Raw genomic sequence first — 12,133 nt, 5'->3', positions numbered from 1 at the left:
TTCTCTAGCAAGTTTGGGGAACATTTAATGGATGATGTCCTAAAATATGTTTTTCAGGTTGTTTGCTTTCTCCTCATCCCTTTCAAGGATGCCAATATCCTATATTTTGCAGAGGTTATGTTCATTCCATTTCATTCTTTCTTCTTTATTTTTGTCTGACTGTCTTATTTCATAGAGCCAATCTTTAAATTTTGAGATTCTTTCTTCAACTTGGCCTATTCTGTTGTTAATACTTGTGATTGCAGTTTGAAATTCTTAGAGTGTATTTTTCAGCTTCATCAGATCAGTTTCTTTTTCTTACAAGCTATTTTATCTGTTAGCTTCTACATTGTTTTATTGTGATTCTTAGTTTCCTTGAATTGGGTTTTGTCATTCTCCTGAATCTTGATGATCTTCATTCATACCCATATTCTGAATTCTATTTCTGTCATTTCAGCTAACTTAACCTGGATAATTATACTTTTTGGAGAACTAGTGCAGATGTTTGGAGGACATAATACACTCTGGCCATTTGAGTTTCCGGTGTTCTTCCATTGGTTCTTTCTCATCTCTGCATGTGGGTGTACCTTTAACTGCTGGGCTGCCTCTGACTGAAGTGGTCAGGTGGGGACAGAGCAGTTGTGCTGGAGTCCTAGGTTGGGCGACCCTGCCTAGGAAGAAGGAGTGAGGACCAGGAGAACACTCTGGTCACTTGTACATGAGGTGGGTGCTCTGTACTAGGGGTTGTGACCAACTCCTGGTCTCTGGTCTCCATTGTCTCTCCAGAGCCTAGAGACAGCAAGCATGAGGGCTTTGAGACGGCAAAGTTGGCAACACACCCCTCCCACTGAGAGCTCTGTTTCAAGGAGTCGCAGAACTTCTACTGGCTTGATAGCCCTAGCCAAGGGTGGCTGTAGACCCAAGCTTGGAAGACCTACTCAGTGAGGAGATATGGGATCTGGGTCCTATATAACAAGCAGTCTGGCCACTTTTCCACAGGGCTGCTGCAGTATGCTGGGGGTTTGCTCCAACCCGTGATCAACTTGACTTTTCCAGCACCTTAAGGTATCAACAGTGATGGCTGTGAAACAGCAAAGGTGGCAGCCTGACCCTGCCTCTGGGAGCTCCATCCCAGGGAAGTACAGACCTGTTGACAGCCTGAACACACCAGCAGAGGTGGTTGTAGACCTAGGCCTGGAGATTCTGCCCAGTGGGGGACTACTTCTTTTTTTTTTATTAAAATTTTTTGCACACAAAACAATAAACATTTTCTAAAAATACATACAAACAAAAAGATACATATCAAACATATTAGGAAGGTTGCACATGGGAAGATGGGGAATAAAAATGGGGAGTGGGAATTAAAGAAAATAAATGAGAGAGGGACTTTGTATGGATCAATGATAATAACTCAATCCTTTATTTGACAAAGAAGAAGGAGAAGGAAGAGGAAGAAAAAGAAAGTGGGATAAAGGATCAGAAAGGGAGGAAAATAGAAAAAATTAGAGTATGACTCCAGGGTAGACCTGTTTTGTTGTCGCTGGGTTGGCTGGTTGGTTTGTCTGTTGTATTTTTCATATGTTTCGCCATGTTGGCCAGGCTGGTCTCGAACTCCTAGCCTCAAGTGATCAACCTGCCTCGGCCTCCCAGAGTGCTGGAACTACAGGCGTGAGCCACCGCGTCCAGCCCCCACATTGCTTCTGGCGTCTGTGGTAGACCTCCCAGACGGGGCCGTCGGGCAGAGGTGCTCCTCACATCCCAGATGGGGCGGCCGGGCGGAGGCTCTCCTCACTTCCCAGACGGGGCGGCCGGGCAGAGACGCTCCTCACTTCCTAGATGGGGTGGTGGCCGGGCAGAGGGGCTCCTCACTTCCCGGAAGGGGTGGCCGGGCAGAGGCACTCCTCACATCCCAGACAATGGGTGGCCAGGCAGAGACGTTCCCCACCTCCCAGACAGGGCGGCAGCCGGACAGAGGCTTCAATTCCAGCACCCTGGGAGGCCAAGGCAGGCGGCTGGGAGGTGGAGGCTGCAGCGAGCCAAGACCACGCCGCCGCACTCCAGCCCGGGCAACACCGAGCACCGAGTGAGCAAGACTCCGTCTGCAGTCCCAGCACCTCCGGAGGCCGAGGCGGGCAGAGCACTCGGGGTCAGGAGCTGGAGACCAGCCTGGCCGACATGGTGAAACCGCGCCTCCAGCCAAAGGAGAAAAAGCAGGCAGCAGTGGTGGCGCACGCCGGCAATCCCAGGCAGCCTGCAGGCCGGGGCAGGAGAATCACGGGAGCCGGAGGCAGGGAGTCTGCAGCGAGCCGACTAGATTCCAGCCTGAGCCACAGAGGGAAGAAAAGAAAAGAAAAAAAGAAAAGAAAGAAAGAAGGAAGGAAGGAAGGAAGAGTGGGGGACTACTTCTATCCCTAGTCACCTTGGACTTGAACTAGCTTTTCGTGTCATTTATCTTTTGTATTTTTATTTTCTTTCAATTTTATTTAGTTCTGCTCTGATCTTTGTTATTTTCTTTCTTCGGCTGGGTTTGGGTTTGGTTTGTTCTTCTTCCTTCATTTCCTTGAGTTGTGACCTCAGATTGTCAATTTGTGCTCTTTCAGGCTTTTTGATGTAGGCATTTAATGCTTTGAACTTTTTTTCTTAGCACCACTTTTGCCGTATCCCACAAGTTTTGATAGGTTGTGTCACTATTATCGTTCAGTTCAAAGAATTTTTAAATTTTTATCTTGATTTCAATGTTGACCCAATGATCATTCAGGAGCACGTTATTTAATTATCATGTATTTGCATGGTTTTGATAGTTCCTTTTGGAGTTGATTTCTAATTTTATTCCACTGTGGTCTGAGAGAGTACTTGACATAATTTGATTTTCTTAAATTTACTGAGACTTGCTTTGTGGCCTATCATATGGCCTATCTTGGAGAATATTCCATGTGTTGATGAATAGAATGTATATTCTGCAGTTGTTGGGTAGAAAGTTCTATAAATATCTCTTCAGTCCATTTGATGTAGGGTGTAGTTTAAGACCACTGTTTCTTTGTTGACTTTCTGTCTTGATGACCTGTCTAGTGCTGTCAGTGGAGTATTAAAATCCCCCACTATTATTGTGTTTCCATCTATGTCATTTCTTATGTCTAGTAGTGATTGTTTTTAAATTTGGGAGCTCTAGTGTTAGGTGCATATATATTTAGTATTGTGATATTTTCCTGTTGGACTAGTGTTTTTATCATTATATAATGTCCCTTTTTGTCTTTTTTAACTGCTGTTGCTTTAAAGTTTGCTTTGTCTGATATAAAAATAGGTATTCCTGGCTGAGCATGGTGGCTCACACCTGTAATCCCGACACTTTGGGAGGCTGCGGTGGGTGGATCACCTGAGGTCAGGAGTTCAAGACCAGCCTGAGCAATATGGTGAAACCTTGTCTCAAGTAAAAATACAAAAATTAGCCTGGTATGGTGGCAGGTGCCTGTAGTACCAGCTACTTGGGAGGTTGAGATAGGAGAAGTGCTTGAACCCAGGAGGCAGTGGTTGCAGTAAGCTGAGATGGTGCCGCTGCACTAAAGCCTGGGTGACAGAGTGATACTCTATCTCAAAAATAAAATAAAATAATATAAAATAAAATAAAATAAAATAAATAATAAAAAGTGATTCCTGCTCCCTTTTGGTGTCCATTTGCATGGAATATCTTTTCTGAGGAGTTTTTTTCTGTGTGTGTGTGTGGGTTAAGTGAGTGTACTGAAGACAGCAGATACTTGGTTGGTGAATTCCTTTTTTTTTAAATTATACTTTAAGTTCTAGGATACATGTGTGCAGAACATACAGGTTTGTTACATAGGTATACGTGTTGCATGGTTGTTTGCTGCACCCATCAACCCATCATTTACATTAGGTATTTCTCCTAATGCTATCCCTCCCCTTGTTCTCCGCCCCCCGACAGTTCCCTTCCTTGTGCCCATATGTTCTCAATGTTCAACTCTCACTTATGAGTGAGAACATGCAGTGTTTGGTTTTCTGTTCTTGTGTTAGTTTGCTGAGAATGATGGTTTCCAGCTTCATCCATGTCCCTGCAAAGGACATGAACTCATCCTTTTTTACGGCTGCATACTATTCCATGGTGTATATGTGCCACATTTTCTTTATCCATTGTAACATTGATGGGAATTTGGGTTGGTTCCAAGGCTTTGCTATTGTGAATAGTGCTGCAGTAAACATGCATGTGCATGTGTCTTTATAGTAGAATGATTTCTAATCCTTTGGGTATATACCCCATAATGGAGTTGCTGGGTCAAAGAGTATTTCTAGTTCTAGATCCTTGAGGAATATTGCCACACTGTCTTCCACAATGGTTGAACTAATTTACACTCCCACCAACAATGCAAAAGCATTCCTATTTCTCCACATCCTCTCCAGCATCTGTTGTTTCCTGACTTTTTAATGATTGCCATTCTAACTGGCGTGAGATGGTATCTCATTGTGGTTTTGATTTGCATTTCTCTAATGACCAGTGATGGTGAGCTTTTTTTCTTATGTTTCTTGGCCACATAGATGTCTTCTTTTGAAAAGTGTCTGTTCATATCCTTCACCCACTTTTTGATGGGGTTGTTTGTTTTTTTTCTTGTGAATTTGTTTAAGATCCTTGTACATTCTGGATATTAGCCTTTTGTCAGATGGATAGATCGCAAAAATTTTCTCCTGTTCTGTAGGTGGCCTGTCCACACTGATGATATTTTCTTTTGCTGTGCAGAAGCTCTTTAGTTTAATTTGATGCCATTTGTCAATTTTGGCTTTTGTTGCCATTGCTTTTGGTGTTTTAGTCATGAAGTCTTTGCCCATGCCTATGTCCTGAATGGTATTGCCTAGGTTTTCTTCTAGGGTTTTTGTTGTTTTAGGTCTTATGTTTAAATCTTTAATCCATCTTGAGTTAATTTTTGTATAATATGTAAGGAAGGGGCCTAGTTTCAGCTGTCTGCATATGGCTAGCCAGTTTTCCCAACACCATTTATTAAATAGAGAATCCTTTCCTCATTGCTTGTTTTTGTCAGGTTTGTCAAAGATCAGATGGTTGTAGATGTGTGGTGTTATTTCTGAGGCCTCTGTTCTGTTCCATTGGTCTATATACCTGTTTTGGTACCAGTAACATGCTATTTAGGTTACTGTAGCCTTCTAGTATAGTTTGAAGCCAGGTAGCGTGATTCCTCCAGCTTTGTTCTTTTTTCTTAGGATTGTCTTGGCTATACAGGCTCCTTTTTGGTTCCATATGAAAATTAAAGTAGTTTTTTCTAGCTCTGTGAAGAAAGTCAATGGTAGCCTGATGGAAATAGCATTGACTCTATAAGTTACTTTGGGCAGCATGGCTATTTTTACGATATTGATTCTTCCTATTCATGAGCATGGAATATTTTTACATTTGTTTGTGTCCTCTCTTGTTTTCTTGAGTAATGGTTTGTAGTTCTCCTTGAAGAGGTCCTGCATGTCCCTTATACGTTGTATTCCTAGGTATTTTACTGTTTTTGTAGCAATTGTGAATGGGAGTTCACTTATGATTTGGCTCTCTGCTTGTCTATTATTGGTGTATTGAAATGCTTGCATTAGGAGATACACCTAATGCTAAATGACGAGTTAATGGGTGCAGCACACCAACATGGCACATGGATACATGTGTAACAAACCTTCACATTGTGCACATGTACCCTAAAACTTAAAGTACAAAAAAAAAAGAAACGCTTGTAATTTTTGCACATTGATTTAGTATGCTGAGATTTTGCTGAAGTTGTTTATCAGCTTAAGGAGTTTTTGGGCTGAGAAGATGGGGCTTTCTAAATATACAATCATGTCATCTGCAAACAGAGACAATTTGACTTTCTGTTTCTATTTGAATACTCTTTATTTCTTCCCCTTGCCTGATTACTCTGGCCAGAACTTCCAAAACTATGTTGAATAGGAGTGGTGAGAGAGGGCATCCTTGTCTTGTGCCGGTTTTCAAAGGCAATGCTTCCAGATTTTGCCCATTTGGCATGATATTGGCTATGGGTTTGTCATAAATAGCTCTTATTTTTTTGAGATACCTTACATCAATACCTAGTTTATTGAGTGTTTTTAGCATGAAAGGGTGTTGAATTTTATTGAAGACCATTTCTGAATCTATTGAGATAATCTTGTGGTTTTTGTCATCGGTTCTGTTTATGTGATGGATTTTGTTTATTGATTTGCTTAGTGTAACCAGCCTTGCATCCCAGGGAATAAAGCCGACTTGATCGTGATGGATAAGCTTTTTGATGCTGCTGTATTTGGTTTGCCAGTATTTTATTGACGATTTTTGCATCGATGTTCATCAGTGATATTGGCCTGAAATTTCACTTTTTTGTGTGTATGTCTCTGCCAAGTTTTGGAATCAGGATGATGCTGGCCTCATAAAATGAGTTAGGGAGGAGTCCCTCTTTTTCTATTGTTTGAAATAGTTTCAGAAGGAATGGTACCAGCTCCTCTTTGTACCCCTGTAGAATTAGGCTGTGAATCTGTCTGGTCTTGAGCTTTGTTTGGTTTGTAGGCTATTAATTACTGCCTCAATTTCGGAACTTGTTATTAGTCGATTCAAGGATTTGACTTCTTCCTGGTTTAGTCTTGGGAGGGTGTATGTGTCCGGAATTTATCCATTTCTTCTAGATTTTTTAGGTTATTTGCATATAGGTGTTTATAGTATTTTCTGATGGTGGTTTGTATTTCTATGGGATCAGTGGTGATATCCCCTTTATCATTTTTTATTGTGTCTATTTGATTCTTCTCTCTTTTCTTCTGGTTAGTGGTCTATGTATTTTGTTGATCTTTTCAAAATACCAGTTCCTGGATTCATTGATTTTTTTGAAGAGTTTTTCATGTCTCTATCTCTTTCTGTTCTGTTCTGATCTTAGTTATTTCTTGTCTTCTGCTACATTTTGAATTTGTTTCCTCTTGCTTCTCTAGTTCTTTTAACTGTGATATCTTGCTGGGTTCTAGGTGACACTGGGGTACAAAAAAAAAAAAAAGAAAAAAAAAAGAAAACTCCAGCAAGCTTGCTCTCTGCCCGAACAGCCACCCAATTTTGTGCTTGAAACCCAGGGCCCTGGTGGTGTAGGCACATGAGGTAATCTCCTGGCCTGTGGATTGCAAAAAGCACGGGAAAAGCATAGTATCTGGGCTAGATAGCACAGTGCCTCACGGCTTCCCTTTGCTGGGAAAGGGAGGCTCTCTGGCTCCTTGCACTTCTGGTAAGGCGATGCCCCACCCCGCTTCTGCTCACCCTCCTTGGGCTGCACCCACTGCCTAACTAGTCCCAATGAAATGAGCAGGGTGCCTCAGTTGGAAATGTAGAAATCACCTGCCTTCTGCTTTGGTCTCACTGGGAGCTGCAGACCAGAGCTGTTCCTATTTGGCCATCTTGCCAGCCACGTCCTCAAATGTTCTCCCTTGACATTTATTACAGGGAAATCTACAAGCAATGGATTCCCTTAGCTTTGTTTATCTGAGAGATTCTTAATTATTTGCTCATTTTTGAAGAATAATCTTGCTGGACATAGGATTTTTGATTGAAAGTTTTCTCTGTCAGTATTTAAAATTATCATCCCACTGTTCTGATTTTCATGGTTTATGAGGAGAAATTGACTGTTATTCTTATTGAGGCTCTCTTTTATGTGATGAGTCACATGTCTCTTGCATCACTCCTCTCTTGCTGCTTTAAGGATTTTATCTTTCTTTCTGTCTTTTCATGGTTTGATTGTAATATGTCTCAGTGTGGATCTCTGGGTTTATCTTGCTTGAAGATTTTTCATCTTCTTGAATGTAGGCTCATGTCTTCAAATTTGATGAGTTTGTGAACATTATGTCCTCAAATTTTCCATTTCTTTCTCTCTGTCTTCCCTTTAGATCCTTTATAATTCATATGTTACTATGTTTGATGGTGTCCTGCAGGTCTCTGAGGATGTGTATGCATTTTTCTTTGTTCTTTTTGATTTTCACTCCTCTGATTGGGTGTTTCAATTGCTTTATCTTCAAGTATGCCAATTTTTTCTTTTGCGTTTTCAAATCTGTTGAATCCATCGGTGAGTTTAGTTCAGATATTGTGTTTCTCAGCTTCAGGATTTGTATAAATTTCTTTAATTTTTGTTTTTTTCTTGAGACAGGGTCTTTGCTGCACCCAGGTTGGTAATTGGTGTTCATTTGTATTCAGTGCTCATGAATTCCCCTCACCCTTCAGAAATTGCTGTTCTTTCCTATTGGCAGCAGCAGTTGTCCACTTGTCCAGAAGCTATCTTATCCCTTTGTTAGTACAAAGCCTGGTTCTCATAGTCCCTGCCAGTTTATTCTGTTCTTGAGTTTAACCCTTGTTTGGATATGCATAGTGTGCAGTGTCCCCCTTCCCCAGGCTGTGAGTATATGTGAATAATAAACTCATCTGTCTCAGTCTCACCTGTCTCCAGTGTTGGATATTGTGTGTTCAGTCATTTCATACTATTTAGAATAGGGAATTTTTTCTTCAGCAATGGAGTGAGTAGGAGGTGAGGAGAACAGTATGGCTCTATTACAAAAATACTTTTTATATATTATATAAAATAAAATATTAAACATTTTTCCAACATGATTATGCCATTTTACATTCCCACCATTAATGGTACATGTTTATTTTAAACATTCTAATAATCTCTGTTTTTTGAATGGTAAGTTTAGTACATCTGCATTTCTTGAATTTCTGATATATTTGGATATATTTATATCATCAAATTTTTCCTTTCTATATGCCATGTTTTTTCTTTGACTTTTCCTCCAGTTTCTCTCCTTTTGTTTGAATCATTGAGTTTTCTTTTTCCTGTCAATCCATACTCTATTGGCTTTGAAGTTGAACATTATATTTCTATTGTTTTAGTGATTAAGCTTGAATTGTCAATATGCCTAGCATAAAAGACAAAACAGTTTTTTTAAATGAAATAAAGTTTTATAACTTCTTTTAAATGTCTGCTTAGTCTCCATTGGGGGAATATGCCTTAATTGATTTAACCAATACCCTAGTTTTAGACATTTAGGTTGTTTATAAATCACTGCTTTTGTATACGTTGCTGCCGTAAACATTTTTGTAGCTAAATCTCTGTGTATACTATTTTTTATAAAGAGTCCAACAGAATAGTTTTCAAACTAGATTTCACTGTAGTAAGAACACTTAACATGAGATTTTCACTCAACAGATTTTTGTGTATAGTATGCTAAGTGAAATAAGCCAATCACAGGAAGACAAATACTGCATGATTCTATGTATATCAGGTATCTAAAACAGTCAAAATCATAAAATCAAAAAATGGGATCATGGTTTTCAGGGCCGAATGGAGAGGGGAATGAGAAGTTATAAATTAATGGGCATAAAGTTTGCATTAAGCAAGATAATTAGTTCTAGAGATCTGCTTTACAACACTGTACATATAGTCAACAATGCTGTATTTTAAAAGCAAAGACTAAACTTTAATCAGTCTGAATAGAGGGAACCTTAACCTATTTTAACCCTACACTTTCTTAAATGTTAGTGTTATCTAGTCTTTTAGTTTTACCATGTTTTTATATCCTCAACTTCAGTTATTATTATTCTTATTTCATACAGTTATTTTTTGTCTGTTGTTGCCTACTTTTATTGCAAGTATTTTTCTTTCCATTGCATCTAAGTTTAAAAAAATTAGTTAAATTTCTGTCTCATAGAAATATATGCATCTCTTGCATAGACAGTGAGGGTATATTAATGATAAACGTGTGTTTGTTAGAAAATATATTTATTTTTTGCTCCTGTTCAAGTAGATATTTATCTGAGTGGTAACTAAATGGGTCATGGTAGTGCCACAAACATTAGATGGTACAATTCTCACTTCAATGGAGGATAACAAAGAATTAGCAGCTTGATGGTGTATGTGGTCCTCCAATCTATTGTGATACTTTAAAGAGGGGTTGGACGGGGCATGGGTGGATGTATCATGACTGTACTTCTGAAAAGTTATTCTACCTTCCTGCCCCTTTTTACTGTCTGGTAGCTTCTAATTTCTACTGGAAAGGAGGAGGTAAGGCCTTCTGTGAAGGGTGGGGAACATATGGTGACGTTAGAGATTTAAGAATGCAGATTTGAAATAGCTGCTGTGGAGACTAAAAGAAAGGCTTATCTAGGGGAAAAAAAAAGAAATATTCTCAGGCAACAGTGAGACATCCTTTGAGGTTAGAGACCATGCATTTAATTTATAGTGTCACTGATTTTCATAATTGCTTATTTGTATCCAGCATGGAAATATAATCCTGAAGAAAAAGCCATATTCATCTATGTTTGGTGTGTTGCCAATCAGGTGACATGTTAAAACTGTGGAAAAAGGGATATTGGGATTTAAGCAAGAGACTTCTTAAATGTAATGGCCCATGGGATCTAAGCTGGTTAAGGAAGAAAGTAACCAGCAATGTCTGGGTGTTTGAAGAACAGAGGAGTATGTTACAGAGCAAATTAGAAAAATATTATGCTGAAGAGAATGTGTTATTTTAGTTCAGTATTTCAGGAGTTGGGGAATTTCAGGAGATAACAAGGTCTAGGGTGTGGCTGTTAAGCAGTGACTGAAGTAGAATGGAGGTGAAGATCATTCAAAATGGAAAGCTAAAACAACCGAAAGGCTTGGAAGCTGAAGAATTCCTTCATATAACAGGCTCCCTGTTTTTAAATATGTATGAACACGATAGAACCAAGACATAACCTGTAACAAACTGACTTGAATATTCAATAAATTGAGCCTTATTAATCTTCTTTACAGGAGGGATGTACCTCTGTCTTTTTCATATTCAAGTTTGTTATTGAAAACATATCAGAAAACAATATAATTAATTACTATAAGGTTTCTTAACATTGTGTGCTTTTTCACATTCTTTCACTTCAACATCCAGAGATGTGGACATTTATAACTAGAAGTGAATGATTCCAAGAATCTTAACATTACCAAAAACATAAAGTCATGTGAAAGGTTATTTTTAGTATTTAAATAAAATTTAATTTTATACAATTTTGGAAAAATTTTGGAAGATAAGGATAAAACACAATTTTGCTTCAACTTACAAGTAAAATATCCAAAAATATCAATAGCCTCTAGGCTTCACTTCACATTTTTTTCACATTATAATGAATGACGAAATTCCATGTATTAATTAAAGAGCATGTATAAAATCATTTTAGAGACCGTAGATGAAAGACATTAGATTGGAATGATGCAGTCTCAATTAATAGTTGTGAAACTTTAGGTGCTATGATTCTGAAATATTTTGGACTAAAATAAAGTTTAGTTTAGCTTTCACATGAGATAATCTTCCGTCCCTAACGGTTAGAGGAACAATAACTGACAACTTTGAAACCCTTCTCAGATAATGAAAATTTTGTCATGAACAGGAGTGATTTTTAATTTTTTATTCAGCAATTTATTTCACCTCTCTTTAGAAATGTCAAGAGAATACTGTAAATTTTGACATAATTTTCCAACTGTATACTTCAGCCAGAAAAAATAAATTATTTCATAAGAAATGTTAAAATTTGTTAAACATATTAATACCTCAGTCATGTACTGTATTAAATAGTGTGTATAGATACATAATAGAATTTAAATTGACTATTAAAAACAATTTTAATTTTACTTTATGCTTCCCTTCCTCCATCTCTTTCTTTCATATTTGTATTCGTTCATTGCTACAGAAAACTTGAGATATTGACTCAAGTACTGCACAGCAAATTAGTTAATTCACTGCATTTTGTATATCACTGTATTCATTTCGTAATGCTAATCAAGAGAGACATTGCACAAAAGGAACAAGCTTTCTCAGGATCTTGAATCTGAGACCTTCCCCTACCCCCTGATCTGAGATCCTCTATTACTTAGTAAGCATTCTGAAAACATGGAAGAACTCTAATCTCATTTATGTTGTAGTTATAATAATCAACTTACAACTTCCACAGGGGGCTCAAGTTCTAACGTAATTACAAGGTTAGTACCAGCATGTGGTTATTTATGTCATGCAGATTAAGTAAATAAAAATATGTTGGATTATATTGAACTAAAAGGTTGAAAGCCAGGAATATGTGTTTGGCATGAGTAGTCTGTTTAATGTAGATCTCTCTACATTTCAA

The sequence above is a fragment of the Symphalangus syndactylus genome, chromosome X, assembly GCF_028878055.3.
Source record: "Symphalangus syndactylus isolate Jambi chromosome X, NHGRI_mSymSyn1-v2.1_pri, whole genome shotgun sequence".
NCBI lineage: Eukaryota > Metazoa > Chordata > Mammalia > Primates > Hylobatidae > Symphalangus > Symphalangus syndactylus.
Note: the sequence above shows the minus strand (reverse complement) of the source record.